General features: G+C 40.9%; 1 long non-coding RNA gene across 1 annotated transcript in view; it reads left to right on the plus strand.

The window, feature by feature from the left end:
- LOC144589231 (uncharacterized) overlaps nt 1-23,196 on the plus strand; it is a 242,047-nt gene extending 218,851 nt beyond the window's left edge. The window contains exons 8-10 of the long non-coding RNA XR_013545218.1: nt 10,846-10,892; nt 13,315-13,376; nt 13,601-23,196. This is a non-coding gene — a long non-coding RNA (uncharacterized LOC144589231). The remainder of the gene's footprint in view (nt 1-10,845; nt 10,893-13,314; nt 13,377-13,600) is intronic.
- The last annotated feature ends 220 nt before the right edge of the window (nt 23,197-23,416 follow it).

The raw sequence follows: 23,416 nt of genomic DNA on the forward strand, positions 1-23,416 counted from the left end.
TTTAATATATAAATCACTAGAATTTCAAGGATAATATGGGTTGGGGAGAAACTTCTCTGTCATGCTTTGATGGCTGTCATAGCAGCTGCATTAGGAATCTTCAAAAACGTATACAACCACTCTAATTAAAATGACCAATGCATTAGGGTTTGAACCCCAGAGGGATGAGAAATATGTCTATAGTACAATACATCTGACTGGAATGTTGCCAATTGACAGAAGAATTTCAGAGCTTGGAAAACTCATTGGGATGACACCTCTGAGAGCATCTCAGTCACCAGGGCCAGTGGCCATACCAGCTAAGGAATCCAGGGAGTTTTAGAACAGAGCTTAGAAAAATGAATGTTAAAGGACAAGAGGGAGCTTTCAGAGGATAGTGCAACCCAGGTCTGACCTAAAACATTCAAGTATTTGTCCCATCCATGGAGTCCTTTCAAAGATACAGTCTTCTAGTTTGGGAATATTGTCAGACACAGCATCCTCTTTACCTAGGGGGGTGAGTGCCCAGAATATCTTGTTCCCCCTTGGGTTAGTTTGCCCCCTGCATTCATTGCTAGAACACAGAAACTGAACTAATACCATCCATGCCTTGATGGCCCCCAGAAGTGTTTTAAGGTAGTCTACACGAGGACGCCTTTAAGACTGTTCACCAGGTACAGCAGATACAGAATGCCGTAGCCAGACTATTGACAGGTAGGGACTGGAGAGAATATACTTCATCCACAGAAAATGCAGTTCTGCTGATAAGAGTTTTTAATGGGCCATTATAACTACAAACATATGTAAGTATTTTCTGGGCTGTTGTGGCGCGGACGCTTTGCCCTCCCGCTTGGAAAGTGGCAGATGGGAACTTTTTGCATGCATCCTGATTGGAATATGGAGCTCGCCCTGCTATAGGAAGCATCCGAAGATCTAGAAATAAATAAAGGAATATTGCACTATGGTAGACTCCTTTGTATTTTGGGGGATGCAATTTAAATAGTTAAGTTGTGGCCCAAGTTTTAACCCAACATACTGTGTCTTGCATCATTATTTCTGGGCTGGGAGGGCAATGACAGGATCTAGTAATAAAACATTAATACTTACTATTGTTGTTTAGTCATCAAGTCGTATCTGACTCTTCATGACCCCATAGACCAGAGCACGCCAGGCCCTCCTGTTTTCCACTTCTTCCCAGAGTTTGGTCAAATTCATGCTAGTAGCTTCAATGACACTGTCCAACCATTTTGTCCTCTGCCCTCCCCTTCTCCTCTTGCCTTCACACTTTCCCAACATCAGGGTCTTTTCCAGGGAGTCTTCTCTTCTCCTGAGATGGCCAAAGTATTGGAGCCTCAGCTTCAGGATCTGTCCTTCCAGTGAGCACTCAGGGTTGATTTCCTTCAAAATGGATAGGTTTCCTCTCCTTGTAGAGTCTCCTCCAGCACCACAGTTCAAAAGCATAAATTCTTCAGCGGTCAGCCTTCTTTATGGTCCAGCTGTCACTTCCATACATCACTACTGGAAAAACCATAGCTTTGACTATGCAGACCTTTGTCAGCAAGGTGATGTCTCTGCTTTTTAAGATGCTGTCAAGATTTGTCATCACTTTCCTCCCAAGAAGCAAGCATCTTTTAATTTCATGGCTGTTGTCACCATCTGCTTTCATCATGGAGCCCAAGAAGGTAAACTCTGACACTGTCTCCATATCTTCCGCCTCTATTTGCCAGGAGGTGATGGGACCAGTGGCCATGATCTTAGTTTTTTTATGTTGAGCTTCAGAACATTTTTTTTTGCGCTCTCCTCTTTCTCCCTCATTAAGAGGTTCTTTAATTCCTCCTCACTTTCTGCCATCAGAGTGGTATCATCTGCATATCTGAGGTTGTTGACATTTCTTCTGGCAATCTTAATTCTGGTTTGGGATTCCTCCAGTCCAGCCTTTCCCATGATGTATTCTGCATATAAGTTAAATAAGCTGGGAGACAATATACAGCCTTGTCGTACTCCTTTCCCAATTTTGAACCAATCAGTTGTTCCATATCCAGTTCTAACTGTTGCTTCCTGTCCCACATTTAGATTTATCAGGAGATATATAAGGTGGTCAGGCACTCCCATTTCTTTAAAAACTTGCCACAGTTTGCTGTGGTCGACACAGTCAAAAGGGGCAGTATCACACACAATCAAAGGCTTTTGCGTAGTCAATGAAGCAGAAGTAGATTTTTTTCTGGAACTCTCTGGCTTTCTCCATAATCCAGTGCATGGTAGCAATTTGGTCTCGAGTTCCTCTGCCCCTTTGAAATCCAGCTTGTACTTCTGGGAGTTCTCGATCCACATATTGCTGAAGCCCACCTCTAGATTTTGAGCATAACCTTGCTAGTTTGTGAAATGTGTGTAATTGTACAGTAGTTTGAGCATTCCTTGGCACTACCCTTCTTTGGGATTGGGATGTAGACAGATCTTTTCCAATTCTCTGACCACTACTGAGTTTTCCAAACTTGCTGGCATATTGAGTGTATCACCTTAACAGCGTCATCTTTTAAGATTTTAATTATTTCAACTGGAATGCCATCACCTCCACTGGCCTTGTTGTTAGCCATGCTTTCGAAGGCCCACTTGACTTCGCTGTCTGGCTCAAGGTTAGCAACCACACTATCTGGGTTGTCCGGAACATCCAGATCTTTCTGGTGTAATTCCTCTGTGTATTCTTGCCACCTCTTCTTGATGTCTTCTGCTTCTGTAAGGTCCCTACCATTTTTGTCCTTTATCATGTCCATCTTTACACGAAATGTTCCTTTAACATCTCCAATTTTCTTGAACAAATCTCTGGTTTTTTCCTTTCAATTATTTTCCTCTATTTCTTTGCATTGTTCTTTTAAGAAGACCCTCTTGTTTCTCCTTGCTATTCTTTGGAAGTTAACATTCAATTTTCCGTATATTTCCCTATCTCCCTTGCATTTTGTTTCCCTTCTCTTCTCTGCTATTTGTAAGGCCTCGTTGGACAGCCACTTTGTTTTCTTGCATTTCCTTTTCTTTGGTATGGTTTTTGTTGTTCCCTCCTGTACAATGTTACGAGTCTCCGTCCATAGTTCTTCAGACACTCTATCCACCAAATCGAGTTCCTTAAATCTGTTCTTCACTTCCACTGTGTATTCATAAGGGATTTTGTTTAGATTATACCTGACTAACCCAGTGGTTTTTCCTAATTTCTTTAGTTTAAGCTTGAGTTTTGCTATGAGAAGCTGATGATCAGAGCCACAATCAGCTCCAGGTCTTGTTTTTGCTGACTGTATAGAGCTTCTCCATCTTTGGCTGCTGATAATATAATCAATGTGATTTCGGTATTGCCCATCTGATGGTCCATGCATAAAGTCGCCTCTTGTGTTGTTGGAAAAGAGTGTTTTTGATGACCAGCTTGTTCTCTTGACAAAACTCTGTTAGCCTTTGCCCTGCTTCGTTTTGAAGTCCAAGGCCAAACTTACTATAGCCAGTCTTTACTGATTCCAAGTGCAGCTAAATGTGCATAAGGAGGTCAAGAGGGCTTTATTAATTCAAAATTTGTTAATGAATATGAAATAATATATGGTTACATGGACAAAAATTCATTCCCACAATGATTCATCTTTCTGGAATTTCAACTGATCTTGGGGTGGTCCCATGGAAGCAGAATTATTATTCCTTCTTGAGTCCCTACACTGGGAGAATGGTGGTACAGAAAAATAAAATATGCAAAGAAAACATACCAAGTTTTTATAAATCTGTCTTGTTTTATCTTTCTTTTGACTTCGGACCTTGAGGTAGTTTTAAAACCTGCATACCCATCTCCACCCATTCCCAGCTGATGCTAGGGCTCACTGTTTCAGTGCAAGGGGGTTTATATGTGTACTATGATTGCCTCCCTCCCACCCCTGCCCTGCCCTGCCTCTGTAACATTACAGTGACCGGCCCCTGTGACATCTGAACCATCTTTCCCTACTTTCAGTTTTTGGCTCTGAAATAGGAGGGAATGGGATGCTGCTGACCTTACACCCTACCTCAGTCTCAATATCCTATTTCTATCTGTTGCTCTATCTAGATACACAAAGGTGTATATGAGAACAAAGAAGTGCCAAAACAGTGCACTTCACTGCACACCCTTGCTATATATATCAGTTGTGGCTTCAGAGAGGCCTTGTGCTGTTGCTGGCAGTGGGGAACACCTGGCACTGTCATAGCACGTCTGTCCACAGATCAGTGCTGACACTTAATGCATGCCAACTTGGAAGAAATGTGGCTTCAAGCACAACATTTTCCAAACGCTGGCACCAGAGTGCAAATCTTGGCATCTCTGATCTACACAGGCTTCAGACAAGCCACAACTGTACTCTTAGGTGCAGAATTCCAGGATTGCTCGTGATTTATTTACACCATTAAGGAATATTATTTCAAGTGCGGAAATATCAAGGACGCTTTTTGGGGTTGTTCAGCTTTTAAGGAAAGACTCACAATATGGTATAAAGTGGTACCTCAATTCATTAACACTGTGGTTATCGTAATTTTCGGTTCACAAATGAAAATCCATTGAAAATAATGCCTCGGTTTATGATTTTTTTCCGCAATATGAATCAAGTTTGCATTGCGCCTGGGAGGTTCATAGCACCACCCCAGTGCATGCTATGGGAAACTACTTTCAGTTTGTGAATTTTTTGCATAACGAAATGTCCTGGAGAACGCATTAATTTAGTAAACCGAGGCAGGCTTGTAGGCCGCTTATTTCAATTCACTATGCATTCTTGCAATAAACTCTGAATATTGTCTCTTCAGCATAGCCACAGTATATCAGATAATGCACAGATATAGACCAACTCCACAGGTTGTTGGTGCTCCAGTCTCTGCACCATCTCCTATGCACTTAGTATAGAGTTCAACTGCTTACAGATTTGGACTCTTACCTTCAAACTACCTACTGTGGGGGTGTGTGAGCAGATTTCAGGCTTGTGGGATCTTCTTTCTTTGCTACTAGAACCCCCAAGATCAAAGCAATAGAAATTGTTACAAAAGTGATACATTTAGAATTAAGTATGTCTGACTGCATGAATTTGTGTTTTGTGTTCCAGATTAGAGATGGGCATGAACTGCCAATTTGGCACTGTGTGCTAGTTTATTTCGCAGCTGAACCGGTGTTCTGCACTTCAAAGCCCTACCTCCTCTGACAGGCACCCACTTGGAGGCAGCAGTCTGGCTTCCCTGCCTTGTCTCTGGGTGCTGCCTATGAGTGGGCATCTTCTGGAGGAGGCATGGCTTTGAAGCACTGGGCTGCTTCAACGAACCGGCACGAACCACCAAAGTGACAGTTCGTGCCCATCTCTATTCCAATCCTGAACTGAGCTGAGAGTGTCTTGTCATAAAAAAATAGAAGTATGGTTATTTTATAATTTCTTCATTTCAGCTGTATAATTTATGTGGCAAATAGGGTAAAAAATTTTATTACACTTTTGGTTAAACAACTGGGAGTTGGAAATTCTTGTCAATCTACTGCAAGCCATTCAGAGATCTGTCACTAGATCCAGTTCTACCTTCTGTCCACACTTCATTTGCTCTGATTCATTGATGGGCAAATGGCAATAACTGGCAGGAGACTGACACATCCCATGCCTCAAAGTGATTCTCTAGTATGATGGGAAAAAAACCCAAATATCCTAGTTGCCTTCCCCTGATATTTTCTGAAATGTTTAAGCTGTATCATGAAAAACAAACAAACAAACAAAAACAACAAAAAAGGTCTGTGATACCCTGAATTCAAATGTCAAGCCTTTATGGTGAGCAGGTTTTGTACCTACCACAATCCAAAGGCCAACATCCTCCCACTGTAACTGTTTTTGTGCCCTCATAAATGCCAAGGCTTTTCAAAAGCCCTATATTCTCTCTTCAGGTAAAGGCACTAGACCAGAAGCTTGGTGCTTATGTTTCCGTTGCTTGTGTTCCTCTATTTGTTTTATCGCTTTTCTGTTGTGGATGTTGTTGTTCCTGTTGTAAAACTCAAGTGTTGCTCAAGACGGAGAGCTTGGCAGCCTTCCCACAATACTCAGCATGTGGGAATAGCAAGTAACAAAGTGTTAACACCTGCCAACTGGTGGTTAGGTGTAAATGTCTTTGTTAACAACAAACACTGCTGCTGGCAGTCATCGGAGCAAAGCAGCAAATCTGTTCCCTTCTCCGATGTGGGAAACACCAAACGACGACAACAAAAAGCCACCTAATTGCTCGATTAAGATGTATCCACCGTGGTAACTACTGATCTAGAACACCGAATTGCTGACATTTACTTCACTCCTGATTAAACAGAATTGTTTCAGGGCCAGCTATTCCACAGACACCTCAGGATGCCACATGTGTGCCTTTGTGGGAATCACAATGTACACATGGAACAGCATTGACCCTGGAGCAATGCAAAAGAAATACTTCATTTTGATATCACTACCGAAAAAGAAAACAAAAGCCAGCAAAGCATAAACTGGCAACTCACAAAATGATCAGTACTGATTTTCCTTCAGCTGTAATCTTCTTGAAGCCTTTGGCTCCCCTTCATGGTAAAGCTACCCAGGTAATGCTAATGATGATGATTTTATTTTATTTTATTTTATTAGTCTCGCTGGGATATTGTTTGGAGAGTATGTCAGTTCTATAGCCATTTATCAGCCGCCATCCAAACTTCTGTGCTATCTGAGGTGGAGAAAGATGCACCACTACCATTTGCATCATTCCTCCCATCAGCTAATTCACCCTCCACTGCTGAGAAACAGCAAGGTAGACAGTGAGCAAGCTGCAAGTAGAGCAGTGGCCAGAACTGCTATCTATTGACCTCCCAAAAGTAGCATTAGGGGCCTGGCAATTATCTCCTTCTTTATTATCTCTGCTGATTTCACTTGCCTCTTTCCCGGTAGGCTTTGCCAGACGTCATGGGATTTCTGTATGACTCTGATTCATCACGCCCCCCCCCTTCGCATCTTGAAGCTAAGTCTGACTGCAGTTCTCCATGGCTTGAAATACCAAAATACTTGGACTTCCATGCTTTTAACTCCCTCCCCATTTTTTTTTACCATCTAGCCTGAAGAAGACTACTAGAGAACTCGAAAGCTTGCTTATCTTGTGCATTTCTTGTTTATGTTAATAAAGATACAGCCATATGTGGATTTTGGTTTTAAGCCCATGGATTGACACATTCTTATTCATTTCCAGAGTTATCTATTAAATGGTTTCCTCCTGTGTGTCTGCTTCATACAGTAAATTGCTTAATTTGGGGAGTGCATAATGTTAAAGAATATTGTTGTCTTAAAGCCAACATCACTTTGATTATTGACTGTTTGTTTGTTTGTTTGTTTGTTTGTTTGTTTGTTTGTTTATTTATTTATTTATTTATTTATTTATTTATTTATTTATTTATTTATTAGATTTCTATCCCACTGATCTAGACCAAAGGTCTACTCTGGGTGGTTAAACTGGTGGGATTGATATAGTTTTCAGTTGTGACATAAAGATGGGGGATATTTATATTTGTTTACAAATATGACTATCCCGGTCCCAGTTGCAACTAGTGTGGGTCTGCCCTCCCCTCCCGGAACTGGCCTGTCAATGCATGTGTTGTTGCTCTGCCAGTGTCCCACTCTTCCCACCAATTGCGGAAGTAGCTCCTCCGTCTCCCTTCTCAGCTGACCACTCCAGGCAGGGGGCAGGATGACAAATCTCCCCACACAGCTGCTGAGTGGCCAGCTGAGCAGGAAGACAGAAGAGCTACTTCCGTGATTGGCAGGAAGATCGGGACACTGGCGGTGCAGCAGCGTGGGGAACATGTTGACAGTCTTGTGTTGAGAATACAGGATTCTGGACAATGGAGTGACTTGAAATAAGGCAGCTTCCTATGTTCCTAGGAGTAACTGTTGCTCACATGTAGGCTCTTCGCATGAACAAGAACCCAGAAAGTAGAGAGAGATAAAAATTGTAATAATAAAAAGTTATTACATTGGAAGATCTCTGAATTACAACTGCACTTAGTTATTTTAAAAAGTAACTTTCCAACCAGGGTGTATAGATGTTTGTGCTTAGTGAAGGCATTTAGAACTATTCCTTTCATTTGACTCGATATATCAATATTTCTTTATATACCATAGTTTTAAATTAGTTACCTATCACACAGTGTTGAGAAGCAAATTGCTAGGAACATATACAAAAATATACAGACAATCAAGAGAATAAAAATCTAACAAAATCTAAATTTGAATGGTCCATTTAGATTGTTAATGGATTAAAAGTGGCACTATCATCCTATCAGCTACAAGCCCAACCATAGACTGAACCATCATGACGTCAATAAATGTTACCAAGCAATGTACATATTATAGGGGAAGATGCTGACAATTCACTGACAGGAGTTTTGTTTTAGAAAATAAAAAATGCCAGTTTGATTGGAAGAAATATATACAGTACCCAATACAAATGAAAGATTTTTTTTAGTTTAGTAAGAGATTGATCATGAAATGAATCCTGGAAGGAGGAATGAAGGATAAAATGGGCCACTGGAATGAGAACCTTAAGTAGTAGAGGTGAAAGAAGAGGGAAATATGTTTTGTAAACAAAGGAAAGAAGCAGGGAGGGACCCAAGAATTGTATCTCTGATGTGGAGTGAACAGAAACAAAGAAATGGAAGCCTAAAAACTAAGAAGAGACTAATAGGCCATGGCCACACCAGTAAAATGTCCCTCTGTGGTTATATGACTTTAAATTGTGTTCTTGTCATGCTTTAAGGTCATGTAGTATTTATTCCAGGATGTACATCCTGATATGTTTTGGGTTACCAAGTCATTTCCTTCCAATTCAATAAACACCAAGAGCTTCTTGTTGAGACCATTTGACAGACGTTAACTGACGCTTTGACACAAACACCACAGAAAAATAAAAATAAAAATTTAAAAAAATTAAAATGGCATGCACAGTGACAGTAGTTCGAAAAAGTTGTAATAAGATTGTTCAAATATGCAGCAATGGAACATTAAAAAAAAGATCTGCAAGAAAAAAAGTAGAAGCTTCAGCCAGAAATGATCCGCAGTTAGCACGCTTGCCGGGTAAATGATTTACTAATGGCCGTGCATCACGTGACCCACAATTTAAATTGCAAAACCAAAGCAGGAGAACTGCAAAACATTTCGTTGGTGTGACCCAGGCCTGTGAAGCAGAGTATCTGGAGAAGGGGGCAGAAATAGGCAGTGAGATGAGAAACAGAAGCCTAAGAGATAGATCAATAAAGGAGACAACGAGTATGTATGGGACAGAAATAGCTTAAAGGAAGGAAAGAAGGACTCAGGATAAGACAGTGACTGAGAACTTCAGCAACCGCAACACTGTGAAGCCAAAGAAAAGGCATAGAATGGACACAGCTTGGAAAAGTTACTCTTTTGGATAACAATCATACTGTACCAGCCAACATGGCCAGGGCTATGCTGGCTGAGGGATTTGGGCAGTTGCAGTCCCCCCCCCCTCAAAGTAACTTCTTCATAGACTGTAAAGAGGTGGGGGTGATGATCATGAATTATATCTAAGGATTTGAATAACCAACCAAATATTTTATTCACAAATCCATAGTCAAAAATATGCTATGAAGGGAGGGGGAATGGGCCAGGATTAGAAAATCAAAATAAAATTTGGACAATGGGTACAGCTGTAAAAACCAAAGCCAGCTCTCAAAGAAGAAAACAATCTGCAAGCAGGGAAGCAGGCCCAACATGCCATAATGGTCGTCTCAGCTGTAATTCGTGCACCCGTGTATACACATACTAATGCTGTGCTGGATCGTTCATAGTCTCATGTCAGCTGTTTGCATTGTTTTCCAAAGACCATGTAAAGCATGCTCTCCAGCAGAAAGCAGCTCTCTGTAATTTGGAATCCTATTCAAGGCACCCCACAGGAGTACAGCTGGCAACAAAAACACAGCTTTGCGAAAGTTAACACCAACCGACTTCTGTTGAAGTCCAAATCCTTATGACACAAAATCCTGTCGTCAGACAGTCAGTGGGTCCTGCAGCTAATCACCGGCATGGAGTACACTCTCTCCCACATTGCCATTCTCACTGAGCCCAGACCCTGTTAGGTAACTGAGCATGGACTGTGAAGAATTTTATGGGAGCGTATAAAGGAAGTCATTTTTCTTGGAACAGCCTCCCTAGCGAGTATCTTAACATAAGTAATTTCATTATAATTTTGGCCAGTGCCTTTTCAGAAACACTGGCAGGCGGTTGTCACACAGCTATTATGAAGAAACCCTACTGTGAAGTGGAAAGCTTTCCCGCCCTCTGAGACAGGAAGCACAGAGTCAGCTGTAGATTCTACACTGTGGGAGAGATTCTATGAAGGGGGGGAAGGAGGAAAAGAACACACACACATACACAAACACACATACACACGCATACATCTATTGACAGTTTTGCAAGTCTTCAGGAAAAGGTGCTTCTCTGCCGAAATGCAGTTTGCAAACAATGAACATCTTTTGTGTTCACTGTTGGCAAAGCAATCGATTCTAGTTAGAGATTGGACTCGTGCCACCACAAAAGCAGTTTGTCTTCTCTGTTCTGAAAAGTACAGTAATGAAAAGCTTCCAATGGGGCTTTTCTGTTATTATACAAAGGCTATGATTTCATTCAGCCCCCTTCTCTTTCCTTTTCATTTCATGTTACCAACTATAACATGGAAGCCACCATTTCACTACGTAAGGGAATAAACTCACTTGAGGACATTGGAACAGATGTCAAAAGCGTCCCTTGCCTGTTTTACCAGTTATGTTGCCACCTTCTGTTTTTCCTTATGAGTAAGGGATTCTCTCTTCTTTTTTCACATCATACACAGGTCTACAGGACCAGAACAAGCCTGCCCTTTCTTCGTTGTAGACACACGTAAGTATGTATTGATCCTGTCATTTCCCAGTGCTGCCGTAATGCTAGTCTAACAGTTCAAGAGAGTGATGGCTGAAGACTCACAGGAACTGTGAATCCACATCATGGTTTAGACTGAGCTTTACAGGAGCAGTCCAAGATGCTCGCCCCTGTGCCCAGTATAGGTTCTGAACCGTAGAGAACATCTTAAAAATTCCAGTTGGAGTCTACCATGAACCCTAAATGGATGGGTTTCTTGGCCTCCCTATGTACAGTACTTGGTTTTTTTTTTTCTTCATAGATCAGGATATTAGCATCATAACACACTTTCTCCCTATAGTTGCATCCCACAATGTTTTTGTCACTGCTGTTTGGCTTTCACAACTTCTCCCGTAGGCCATCATTTTCTGCATGGTTTATGTGTATAGAAAATCATTGACACGATTTGTACTAGCCTTATTACTGTAGCTGTTTCTGCTAGTGTTCTGAAACCCGATGTTTTGCTTGCTATGTGCAAGCTATGCCTTTGTATAAATTTAGCCAGTGAGCAACAAAGCTTCATTCTGGCCCAAAAGCCTTGCAAACAAACACAAAAGGATTCTGGAATTAGATTACCTTCATTCATTACTGGGTCAGCAACCTCTGAAACAGAGATCAAGGCTAGATTTGGACCTCATCCAAACCATTAAGTAAAAAAGTAAATATTTTCTTGAGAAAAATATTAGCATCTCTACACAGGTGCTTCAAGAAGGTTATATAATTAAGGCAATATTGTGTTTTGACCAAGGTTACTTTCAAAAGAGAGGCTAAGAATGACATTTTCGATCTTTTGCATATTTTAAGCTTCATGAATGAAATTCATGCAGCATAGAATTTTTTTAAAAAACAGAAGCCTTTCTTTCGAGGATTACCTCAAGAAGTATGTTTCTTTTATTCAAAGGCTCTAGTACATAGACACAGAATGTTTCTTATGTTTCTCCACTCATGGAAAAGACACCCGGGTTTTATTCCTATTCTCTCTAGCACTATAAAATTGTTGCAACTGTCTTTCCAAGCATAAGACAGTATTAACATTTGGACATGCATAATGTGATCTGGCAAAATCTCATTGTGACAGATATGCTAAACACAAAAGCAAAAACAAAAAACCAATTATCTCTAATAGTGTACTGTGAAAGAGAAGGATTTTTAGAAGTAGTTCAGAAGACCTGTTGAAGTGAATTGGAGGAATTTGGTTGAAAATAGACTAGAGCTGTCAGCATGTCAAACTGAGCTATGGGTGGAGGTGACAGACAAAGGGCATAACAGTGACATTCATTCAGAATATGTAACAGAAGAGCAAATGTATAACATGCATGTAAATATCTAAACCAACTGGAAAATCACCCTAGCCTCACTGTTCAAATAAAGTGTAGGGCCAGTCTTTCCATTGCACAGAGTGGGGCAGCCACTCAGAGAGCTGATACTGGATTTCACAACAGGGCAGCATTTATTATTGTTGTTTTTTTTATTGCCAAGAAGAAAGAGTTGCGCTGTTCTGCCTCTGGTGCCTGAATAACCTGGCTGTCTTTGGATATTATTTTCCTTGATTTTGTCATGATAGAAGGGCTGCTTGTTTTTTTTACCTCAGGTGGCAGAACATCTTGAGTGAGCCCCAATAAATTAAGTTATCTCCTTTGCTTCAAATAATTTCATCCCAAATGAAATATCTTGAAAATCTCATGTTTACCATGTTATTCTGTCACTCGGTCATATTGATTACTCTATTTGTACTGTTAAGTGTCTCTTATCTACTGAAAGATGAGGCCTTTGATGTATGCAAAAGCTGCATACGTGCTTGAATAAAATGTCTATATGCAGGCACAGAGGTTATAATTATATAAAATTAGGTCCAAATCAGTGGAGACTATTGCTTCATTGTTCCATAGCCCAGTCTCTTAAATTGTGAAATGTTTATTTAGTTTTAATCATACAGCTTTAAAAACAGAGATTCCTTTTTATTTCCATTTCCACCACAAAGCCAGTTAGTCAATACAGGATTACATGGGATAGAAATGCTGTCAAGTATCCCTTCCTTTTTCCTTCCTCCTGTCCATGTCCTAAAAGAAACTGCTTTAGTGCCATGTATTGATCACTTCCCCGATGTTGAAATTTACTCACATTATTATTGTGATTTCTTGCCAGTATCATTAGAACAAGCCAGTGTTATATGATAACAGGTTTTAGTCTAATTGGCATCTGAAGTACCCAGGAATTTGATTTCTCCCCCCCAACAGACCCCACACCCCCACAAATCAGGCTATGGTCTCTAGAGAGAGACTCTGTGCTTCACAAAAGAGGCTATCACATAGTGATTCCAATGTGCAAATCAAATTCTCTGTGACTGCTGTTTTCATTAGTTACCTGTGACCTGGAACTAAATCTCTGCTATATCGTCCTACAGATTGGATCACCTCTGGGACTCCAAAATAGCTTGCAGTGATAAACCTAATGCTCACAAACAAGGTGAGTCTGTACACTACTTTGGTGAAAGGAATAGTGTTTATTTTAATCTCCATTACATTTATTGCTGGAAAATGTAATCCAGCAAAATTGATTCCTTGGAGCATAAGAATTTGTTGATATAATTTACGGTTGCCTTACCACTATCGGTGCTTTTGCAGAGATCGACAGCTAAACATTTGGCTGTCTGTGTCAGAAATATCCCTCTGTTGCTCTCTTCCCTTCAGGTGTGTGGCCTGCAGCTACTCTCCAGTCCTCAAGGTTCATTGTTGGAGCAACTTTCCCCACCGACAGCAAAAGCCTGTCCTGGAACTGGGTTTAAACTCTTAGTCCTTCCCTCAGTCCTCTGCTTTGCTCTTTCTATTCCATATCCTGACTGTATACAGGGGTTTTCTCTCTGTAAAACCAATCAATATGTCATTATAAAAATACTGGCGTAGACCCAAAGATAAGTAAACTTAAAGGGCAGAATCCTGTTGGAATCATGGAGTGCAATGGCTGCAACAGTGCAGTGCCGTACAGTTTCCAGCTTGCAGTGGCAGAAACTGGAGATCACCCAGTTGAAAGCAGTGGGACAGCTGCGTGCATAAGGGGGTAATGAGTACCTCTTATGTAAATAACAGAAAAGGGACAACCATGTGCAAAATGGGCAATATCACACATGGTAAAAATGAACAGAATTTTGGCCAAAGGGCTTAAAGGAACAGAAGTCTCCCGTTCCCTATTCCCATTTTCCCCTTTCCCATTTCACATACGTCAGGAGAGTCTCCGACCATCACATCCATGCTTTAGAATAAGGCCAGGCTCACCATTCCTGGCAGGAGGTGGGATGAGATGCCTCTCTACTAGGCTGAAGACTGGCTCACCAACACGATCTCCAGAGCCATTGGAAGGCTCAGCGGTGCCTGCACCCATGACAGATCAGTGACTGAATGGCACCATGGAGCTGGACCCGCATTAATCCACCTGTGAGGGGGTATTAGTATTCATATAAGAACATCCCCATCTCTACTGTTGACTTTGGTCCTGAGGAAGAGGTTGCATCAGAACTGAAAGAACTATAATCCTAGATGAGACTTTCCTGGATGGACAAATCCTAAGTTTCTTTGTTCGTTTGTTCGTTCGTTTGTTCATTCATTCATTCATTGTATATACCATACCATCCCATCCCACTAGTGCAACCACTACGCTGGGCAGTTTATACAAGGTTAAAACTCACACACTCTCCATACACCACAATAACAAAAATATGGCCCCAAAAAACCCAGCAGTGCAACAGACAATAATTCAGTCATAACCCTGTAAAAAGATCTAAAATGGATTAGAAGATTTTAAAGAATTGATTATTAAAGACAATTTTAAATAATTTGGTCTGTCTCATCTTTCTGAACACAAGGCGGGAAAGGGAAATGGTGTGCCTCTGTTGCCATTTTACTCCAGAGACTAGGGGCCATACTAGAAAAGGCATGATTCATCATATTCACTTTTTTGGCCTCAGATGGAGTAGCAGCTTTTAACAACATGGACTGAGAGGAGTGGGGCTGGGGAGATAGCTGATTTTGGAGAGAGGTGTTCTGATAAGTATTAAGGGTTTTATAGGTCATAGCCAGCACCTTGAATTGAGCACAGAAACTGACAAGAAGCCAATGAAGGTGCACCAAGACTGGGGATACTGTATATCATCAAATTCACTGGCCAGTGCATTTTGGAACTGCTGAAGTTTCTGTACTGACTTCAAGGGCAGCCCTACATAGAGAGCATTACAATGCTTATTTTTGAGATTACCAGTGTATGAACCACTGTTGCTAACATTTCTTATCCAGGTAGGAATGCAACTGTGAAATCAACTGAAATTGATGGAAGGCACTCTTGTCTACTGCAGATATTTGAGCCTCCAGCGAAAGTGCTGGGTCCAAGAGTACCCTGAAGCTGTGGACCTGATCCTTCAGGGGAGTGTAACCCTATTGAGGCCAGGTAAATTTCCCCCTAACCAGTCCAACAAACCCCCTAACAGTAGGATCTCTGGATTCAGTTGTAGCTTACTGCATATATCTGGATTCAGCTGTAGTTTATTGACCCTGATCCAGTCTATTATTGAAGATATGCAGCACTCAAGGACCTGCGTAGCATCACCTGCAGATGAAGAAGAGGAGAGATAGTGCTGCATGCCCTCAGCACACTGGTGACAGAAAATTCCAAATCTCCACATGACTTCTCCCAGTGGCTTCATATGCATGTTAAAGAGTATTGGGGAAACAGTGGGAGCCCATAACAGAGGTCCCAAAGACGACAAAATGTCAAGACCTTATCTACTTAAGAAATCTTGAAAGAAGCAAATGCCCTCCTGACACTCCTGCATTTCTGTTCTCCGAGGCCATGGAAGGCATGTGTGCTATCTGTTATATAAGCTTTCTATATAATAGGATCCCATCATTCGTGCCTGTCTTGGAGGCGGGGGGCTTAACTAATGATTGCATACCTTTGATTAAACCCTGCATGGTGCATTAAAGACTAAAACAGATGATAAATGCCACCGACTCCTTTACATTATATCAGAGTTGATTAGAATTTCTGATGATCCAGCAAGTCGAGGAAGAGCAGCAAGTGAAAACATTCAGCTGCTACCTTTGTGTGCATGAACAGCTTTTGTGCCACCGAAAAGACAAAACAGAACCATCTGAGTGGTATCTCCTCTAAGGCAGCTAGTGTTTTTCCCCCCAATGGCAAATGGGTTTTGGTAATTTATACTTGGTCTATTTAATCACTCTAGTGGCACAGTTCTGTCTTTTCAGAGCCAGTGGGAGGGGCTGTCTTGGCACAAGGGCTGCACTGAGCATTTGCACGAGCCACGCCCCTCACAGACTTGGTGCTAAAAAAAATGTGCAGCTGCACTGGTGGAGAGCATGAGAGAATCACAGAGGGATGTCACAATAAGAGGAAGCAATTGCTAACAAGGGAATTAGAGAGGAAGGACCTCACCATAGCTGGCATTGGTATCCTTGCTTGGAGTAGGAGAGAGAAAGTAACTTGGATCCTACTTCTGACAGTTCTTTTAAAGTTCAGCCCCCCATCAACAACCCATCTCAAAGGACTATGGGAGATGGCAAAAGACAGGGGAGGGGAAGAAACTCCTCTGCCAGAACAGAATGAAGTTGGGATCCAAGATAAGTATCTGCAGCCAGCAAAATAATGTACCAATTTTAACAGGGGCAGGCCACCTCTAGGAGCAAGCTCTCTGCACTGGCACCTCCATGCCTGCTAGTGACCATGTGTGCCCTGATGCTAAATTGCCTGACACCAGTGCAATAATCCAGACCTACCCTACCATTTATAAAGATGCTCACTTATCCTGAATACTGTTTCCAACTGAAATTGGGGATCTCCCTTTAATATTGCATGTGCAGCTGGCATTTTGGGGAGGCTTCCATGATGGAGTTTTGACTTAAATAGTGTTGGATATTTGCACACACACCCCTATAATGCCATTTAGAGGGTTTGGCTGGGAGGGAGCTGCGGTGAATTCTAATCAAGTTACTAGCAGCCAGTTGTTTTCTTCTCTGTCTCAGAGTTCTTTTTCTTGCCTGTTTCCAGTCAGTGTTCTTCAGAGTATGTTAGTTATAAAAGCAAACCAATGAAATGTTCTGTCAGCAATGTAACCAGTAGTTAACACTGTAGTAAATGAAGCATTTAAGGTCAGTAATGTAACAGGAACATTTCCACAAAATATGATGTTTGTTTTTGTATAAGAAAAACTGTGAGTAAAATGAAATCTTTTATTTTTATTCATATGAGTGTCTCTTGAGTGAATGTATTAAAATAAAGAAGTGCCCATTGAGGTAAACTAACAAATCAGGGGTGATCTACTAAGGGAGACTGTAGTTCAGTCTGCTCTGTAGATTCCAGCCAGGACCATTGTTATCTGTTGGATAGTCAGAAGGAAAGTTTATTATTATTATTAAGGGCCACACTCAATTTTCCTCAGACCAAACTCTGTCAAACACATTCCCAACAGAAACAAGGCATAGGCCCTCCCTCCTTACAGCCTGCAAAAGAATCCACTTAAGAGGAGAAAAATGGTGAAAGTATTAACGAACCTACATGAAGACAAAGAAACTGAACAGGGAATTCATCGTGTGTATAGTGAAGAAGGTTCAAAAAGACTGCTAGGAATGACAGGGAAGTGAGGAAAAAAGTAGCGGACAACATCCTGACTTCTATGCCAAAGACAATTGCCCTCTTTTGAGAAACCTAAGGTGTGCACTGTGGTGCAGTGCAGTGCAATCTGTTTCCCAATGATCACACGATCTAAGGGGAATTGCAATCCAGCCTGACGCCAATCGATGCCCAAGCTGGATCTTTTTGGTCCAGCAGTAGGGCTACTACTATTTGGGGCTGAGCTGGCAGACTGCCTGACAGACAGAAGATCTTACGGAAGATCTTTCCCACTAAAGCAACCTCTTCTGGTGCAAACAGACATGCACCTTTCCTGCCATCTGAACCCAACCGTACTGTAATTGTTATAGAGTGCAGTGGACATTTGAATTTTTTTAAAAAAATCTTTAAAAAATCTTTCCTTGATAAACTGTGAGCCTTTTACTGCAGGCATTCTACTATGGAACAAAAAGCTTGAACAAGTTACTTTTTAAAACTAAAAGTTGCCAAATCTCCAAGCCAATATGGCAAACAGCTATTCTGGCTATGGTGCTCCTGGAAAAAAGTAACTTTTTCAAGCTCCAGTGAATAGGATGGCTCCTCTTTCCATGGAGACTGCAAGATATTTTTCTTTCTTTCTTTCTTTCTTTCTTTCTTTCTTTCTTTCTTTCTTTCTTTCTTTCTTTCTTTCTTTCTTTCTTTCTTTCTTTCTTTCTTTCTTTCTTTCTTTCTTTCTTTCTTTCTTTCTTTCTTGATGGTAGATGGTCCAACCATAGAGTTGCTCAGTATTTAGAGGTGGGTCTTTACTGTGATTTACAATAGTCTAAGCTGAATGCAAAGGAGAGCATCAAGACATTTTAATTTTTGAGAAATATACCACAGGGTTGGAGAAGCAAGAGTTACCCAGTGGCTATCCAGGTAAATCAGTTGCTTCCTGTGTCTTAATTTAAAAACAGAATAAAATAAGAGCACACCGTTAGGGAGGAATTGTCAACACAGAGAAAGGAAGGCTGGTCCAGTGGCATAGTGTGGGCTGACTTTACATGCCGCAGAAAATGTCAGCCTAGCAGCAGAATGAATGGCTCTATTGAATGCAACTGTGGGTAAGCCAAGTCTGAAAGGCCAGAACCGTAACCTTTGACTGCAGCATGCCACCCTATGCAAATATATGGCTGCACTTTGACCAAAAGGAATAAAAACATTAAAGTACCAAACAACATATATTGTTTCCCCTACCGTACCAAGTGAAAAGAAAGGTGGTATCCTCACTCATCCTGAATCCTCATGTTAAATAATTGCCTGACATAAAAGAGGCCATAATTTATGAAAACTGACCCATTACAACAGATGTTTACATGTTCAGGTTAACAAGTAGCAACGCCACTTCTTGCCCAGGAAGCAATGTGTGAACACATCCGGAGTCAAGGAGTTCAAAAAGAACCCTTGACACTAACTACATAATCTTTCTCTTCAGAGAAATGGATACAGGACAAAGTTGAGGATTAACCACCCAGTGTAATTCTGACTGTGATGGCTTTGCATCATTTGTCTCATAAGCCTGCCATTATTTAAAGCACCATTTCCTACATTCCAGTATAGCCGACATGTATTGCTTGGTGGTATATCACACACTCCCTCTCCTCTTAGGCTAATAGCTTCTACCAGGGCCCTGTTGTCAAGCTGAAACTTGCAATATGCGATGTAGCTCCATTGTGTGACACTGGTAATGTTAGTGCTACCTCTTTAAAATTCTGAAAATGAACATCTTTTTGAGATATAGGCTGTTATAAAAACTGGAAATATTAGTTACTTAATACTATTACATACCATAGAAAGTGCTGAGTTTCATCTTCATTGCTTTCGCAACTGTTCTCATCCTCCCCTACCCCACCCTATTACTTATGCATTTCTAGTTTCCATGCACAGCTTTTGGAACATGCTAGAAACATGCAGAATTCGCACTTCATTTGGGAACAGGTACACCCCTCTGTTCTCCTCCCAATATTTACATGCAAATAACTGGAGGGACAAATCTATTAGCATCATGGATTGAACAAGTTAAAGGAATGGATACAGGTTTTGTTCAAACATAGTAGTACTTAGCTAAGAATTATTAATTTTTATTCATATTTATTAATTAATGTATTTATTGAATAGCAAGCTCCTTCAGACTGTGCCACTGAACACAGTAAGGCTGTGTGCTGAAGGAGGCATCCTTAGTACACACAGTGACATTGACAGCAGGATGAACTGGCATGTCCCCCCCCCCATTTCTTGATAAATGAAACTTAAAGACAAGGTGGGGGGCAGATGTCTCCTGATTGGGGTTGCCATGGATTTCCCAAGGGAGGGGGTGGGGTAAATTATGTCTGTTTGCACAAATGAAATCTAGAAGCAAAACACAGACACCAGAAGGATTTTTTTTTTCAAATAGGTTATTTCCAGTTGAAAGGTGGGCATAGCTGCTTATAAACCCATGAGCATTTGTTATTAAGATATGCTCTGGTGCAAGTCTGCACTGCCACAGTTTTCTCTGTGTTCTTTTCTGAACCCTCATCTTACATTTATATTCTCTACATCCCACTGTATATTGTTTACTTAATATAGTTAGGAATTAGATTTGAGATTCATAGATTAATATGCTAGAAATCAACATGAAAATATTCTATTAGGTTTCAGCCCCTTTGGGATATATCAGGCAGGGGAATGAGATTTTCTTATATAGAGATAGATATATTAAGAGAGGTGTTTGTGTGTGTGTGTGTGTGTGTGTGTGTGTGAGAGAGAGAGAGAGAGAGAGAGAGTATGTGTGTGTGTGTGTGTGTGTGTGTGTGTGTGTGAGAGAGAGAGAGAGAGAGAGAGTATGTGTGTGTGTGTGAGAGAGAGAGATTCATTGGAAGGGTTTGTGTACTGCTGTAGCAGAATCAGATACTTTTCATTTTTGGGTAGAGTCTGCATACTATGAAATGTGGGTGTGGTAGAAGTAGTCACTTAGGGAGGCTGCAGGAATGCTGCCTGCACCCACTGCAGTAGCTTCAAGGAGGGGGGGACAGCCTACAATTGTTTTATGAGCAGCCCTCCAAACAAAGTCTGTTCCCCAGCTGCCTTGTTCATCACTGACACTATGAAAAAGCAGCAGGCAGCAGTACAGGGTATATGTTTATCTCTGCCAAAGAGGTGGAAGAGAAGTCTGTGGTTCAAAGTGGGATAGATACAAGTGAACCTCAAACACGTTCCAGTGATATCTTTGTGTAATTGAGCCAGAGCAAGGTGAGATGAAATAAATTTCTGTGTCTCCATTCAGTTTCCTTACCTGTACCTGTGCTTTCTGTGGTAAATCATATTGGGCACTTTTTTGTAAAGAAAAGTTTTAAGTTTGGAATTAGGTTATTCATTTATTAGCAGAGCATAAGGCAGAAAAAAACCCCACAGAAATATGGGGAGATCAATCCAATCCCGGTAGCCCTCCTTTATCACCCAAACCCTTTTGTGGTAAAAATCACCGGTCTGGAGCCATGAAACTTACTAGGTGACTTTGGGCCAGTCATTCTTGCTTAGCCTGACCCACATCACAGGGTTATTTTGTGAATAAAGTGGTACAGATGACAGCCTAGTTGTACTCACCAGAGGACATATGGGATATAAATATATCTAACTCACTAAATGAATCAATGTTACACATACCATCACCAGAAGAAACACGCAAATGAGCAGCGAGACACGTAAACAACAAACACGGCAGTACAGCAGCATCTTTCATCAATTCCCAGATGGAGCAGAACATGCTTTGGTCCAATTTATTATTCAGATAACCTACACAGAAGAAGGTGTGTGTTTTTTTTGTATTACTTAGGGGTTTTCATTGTTTTTAACTATCGCGTATGTTATCTAATGTTTTTTCTTAAAAAGGCATAGAAGAATCCTCCACTTCTTTTTCCTTCTCTAGTTTAGCTCTTTAGCTCAAAAAGATTCTTATATCTAACAAACACATGATATTTATACAGTACTTTTAAAACTGTGTTTGTTTTATAGTTTTAACTGAGTGATCTGCCTTGGACCCCCTATGGGGGGAAGCAGCATATAAATAAAACAAAATCTAAAAGTAAAATAAAATGGAAATCTGAGAAGAAACCAGAAAAAGTTATGGGATCTATCAAACTAATAAGCAAGAGTTACAATGAGTGGGGAAAGGCCTGATATATCATAGAAATCAAGCAAACCAATCAACAATCCAAAAGAAGTTCTCAAAAGAAGTCAGCTAGTAGTTTTGTAGGTTTTGGAGATGGTTGATTTTGGATCTGCCCAAAATGTGTCAAATGTGGACTATGTGCCCACTGTACCGTGACCAAAAACTTTTTTCTCCCTCAGTAATTGAAAGGACACACATCTAAAGGCACACTATCAAGACTGCATGGACCACAGTCTTGGGGACATGCTGTTTTGATCTTGCAACAAGGTGGTGGTTCTGCAGAGAGCCCCTGCGGAGCAGATGGCAGTCAAGGAAAGTCTCTTAATTGATGCACGCAGATGGAAAAATTTATGAGATTTCTCTAAAATTGCTTTGGGTTGGATTCTACCCCCCCCCCAAGTGCTTCATTTCAAACTATAAATAGAAGATGAAATCCCATGACAAGCTGTAGTGACACAGTGTGCCATTTATCATCTGCCTGCCCATTTTAGAGTTCTCCTCCCCAAGCTGCCATGTGGCGTGCGGACTGTGAGGATTTTAATGCTTTTCATAACGAAAGCATTTCAATAACTAGATGACACACGAACAGCCTACAAAGACGATTCCAAGGTTCTATTCCCTGATCTAAAGTTCCTTCCAGTAACTCTTATCTGCCCAAACAACCGCAGAGATAGGGAAACAGGGGAACAGGGATTTGGAGTAAACATACCAAAGAAGTCGCCTCCCCAGTTGTCTGCCATTTATAGTGACGTGTGTCTTTTTTAAATGCCTTGCTAAATATATTTGCTGCATTTGCCATAGTAGCTTCGTGGTGAAAGGATCATAGACATATATGGAAAGATGTGGAATGATTCCTGATTGACCATTATGTGACTCTCTGGCAAGAGAGATCCAGCCATAAGATGACATAACAACTTAAGCATGTTTTTCTGAAATATGCCACATGTCTGCCTCTGCTGCCTAATCAATCACTTTGCCTTTAAAAAGAGGCCAGCTGGGTATTTCTGAAGAGCTCCCATGTAGGAAAAAATGGATATAATTTTGTCAGATTATTTGTATCCAGCAATTGGCAATCACTGGTATATCAACAGGAAGCCAACATTATTACTGAGAGATTATTCTCTATGAATATGTGTCAGTGCAGGTATGGGTATGTCTCTTCTTTAAAAATGACAAATAAGAGCAGTGAATGCCATATGCATCCTGTGGAGAAACATTCCCTTTTGCTTGTCCTGACATTAGCGTTGCGCATCAATTGTGCTGTGGAATGCCAAGATATAGTGCTAGACAATCCCATTTAATTTGCTGGACAAGATCACGTTTACCCTGGCTGCCTTTATTAAACCAGACCAAAAAGAAAGAAAGAAAGAAAGAAAGAAAGAAAGAAAGAAAGAAAGAAAGAAAGAAAGAAAGAAAGAAAGAAAGAAAGAAAGAAAGAAAGACAGAAAGACAGAAAGAAAGAAAGAAAGAAAGAAAGAAAGAGAAAGAAGCTGCAGCCCCTGAAGTTAACCCATTTTTATATACAGGAAAGGTGCTAGAGACTGCAACGGTATGCACACTTACCTGGGAGTAAGCTCCATTGAATTCAAAGGAATCTACTTAGTATACACAAATAGGATTGCTTTATGAAATGTCCTAACCACCTCTTAATTCATTGATGGGGAACTGGGCATCTAGTGCCCTTGAGTAATAATGACCAGTG

This window comes from Pogona vitticeps, chromosome 4 (genome assembly GCF_051106095.1).
Source record: "Pogona vitticeps strain Pit_001003342236 chromosome 4, PviZW2.1, whole genome shotgun sequence".
Lineage (NCBI taxonomy): Eukaryota > Metazoa > Chordata > Lepidosauria > Squamata > Agamidae > Pogona > Pogona vitticeps.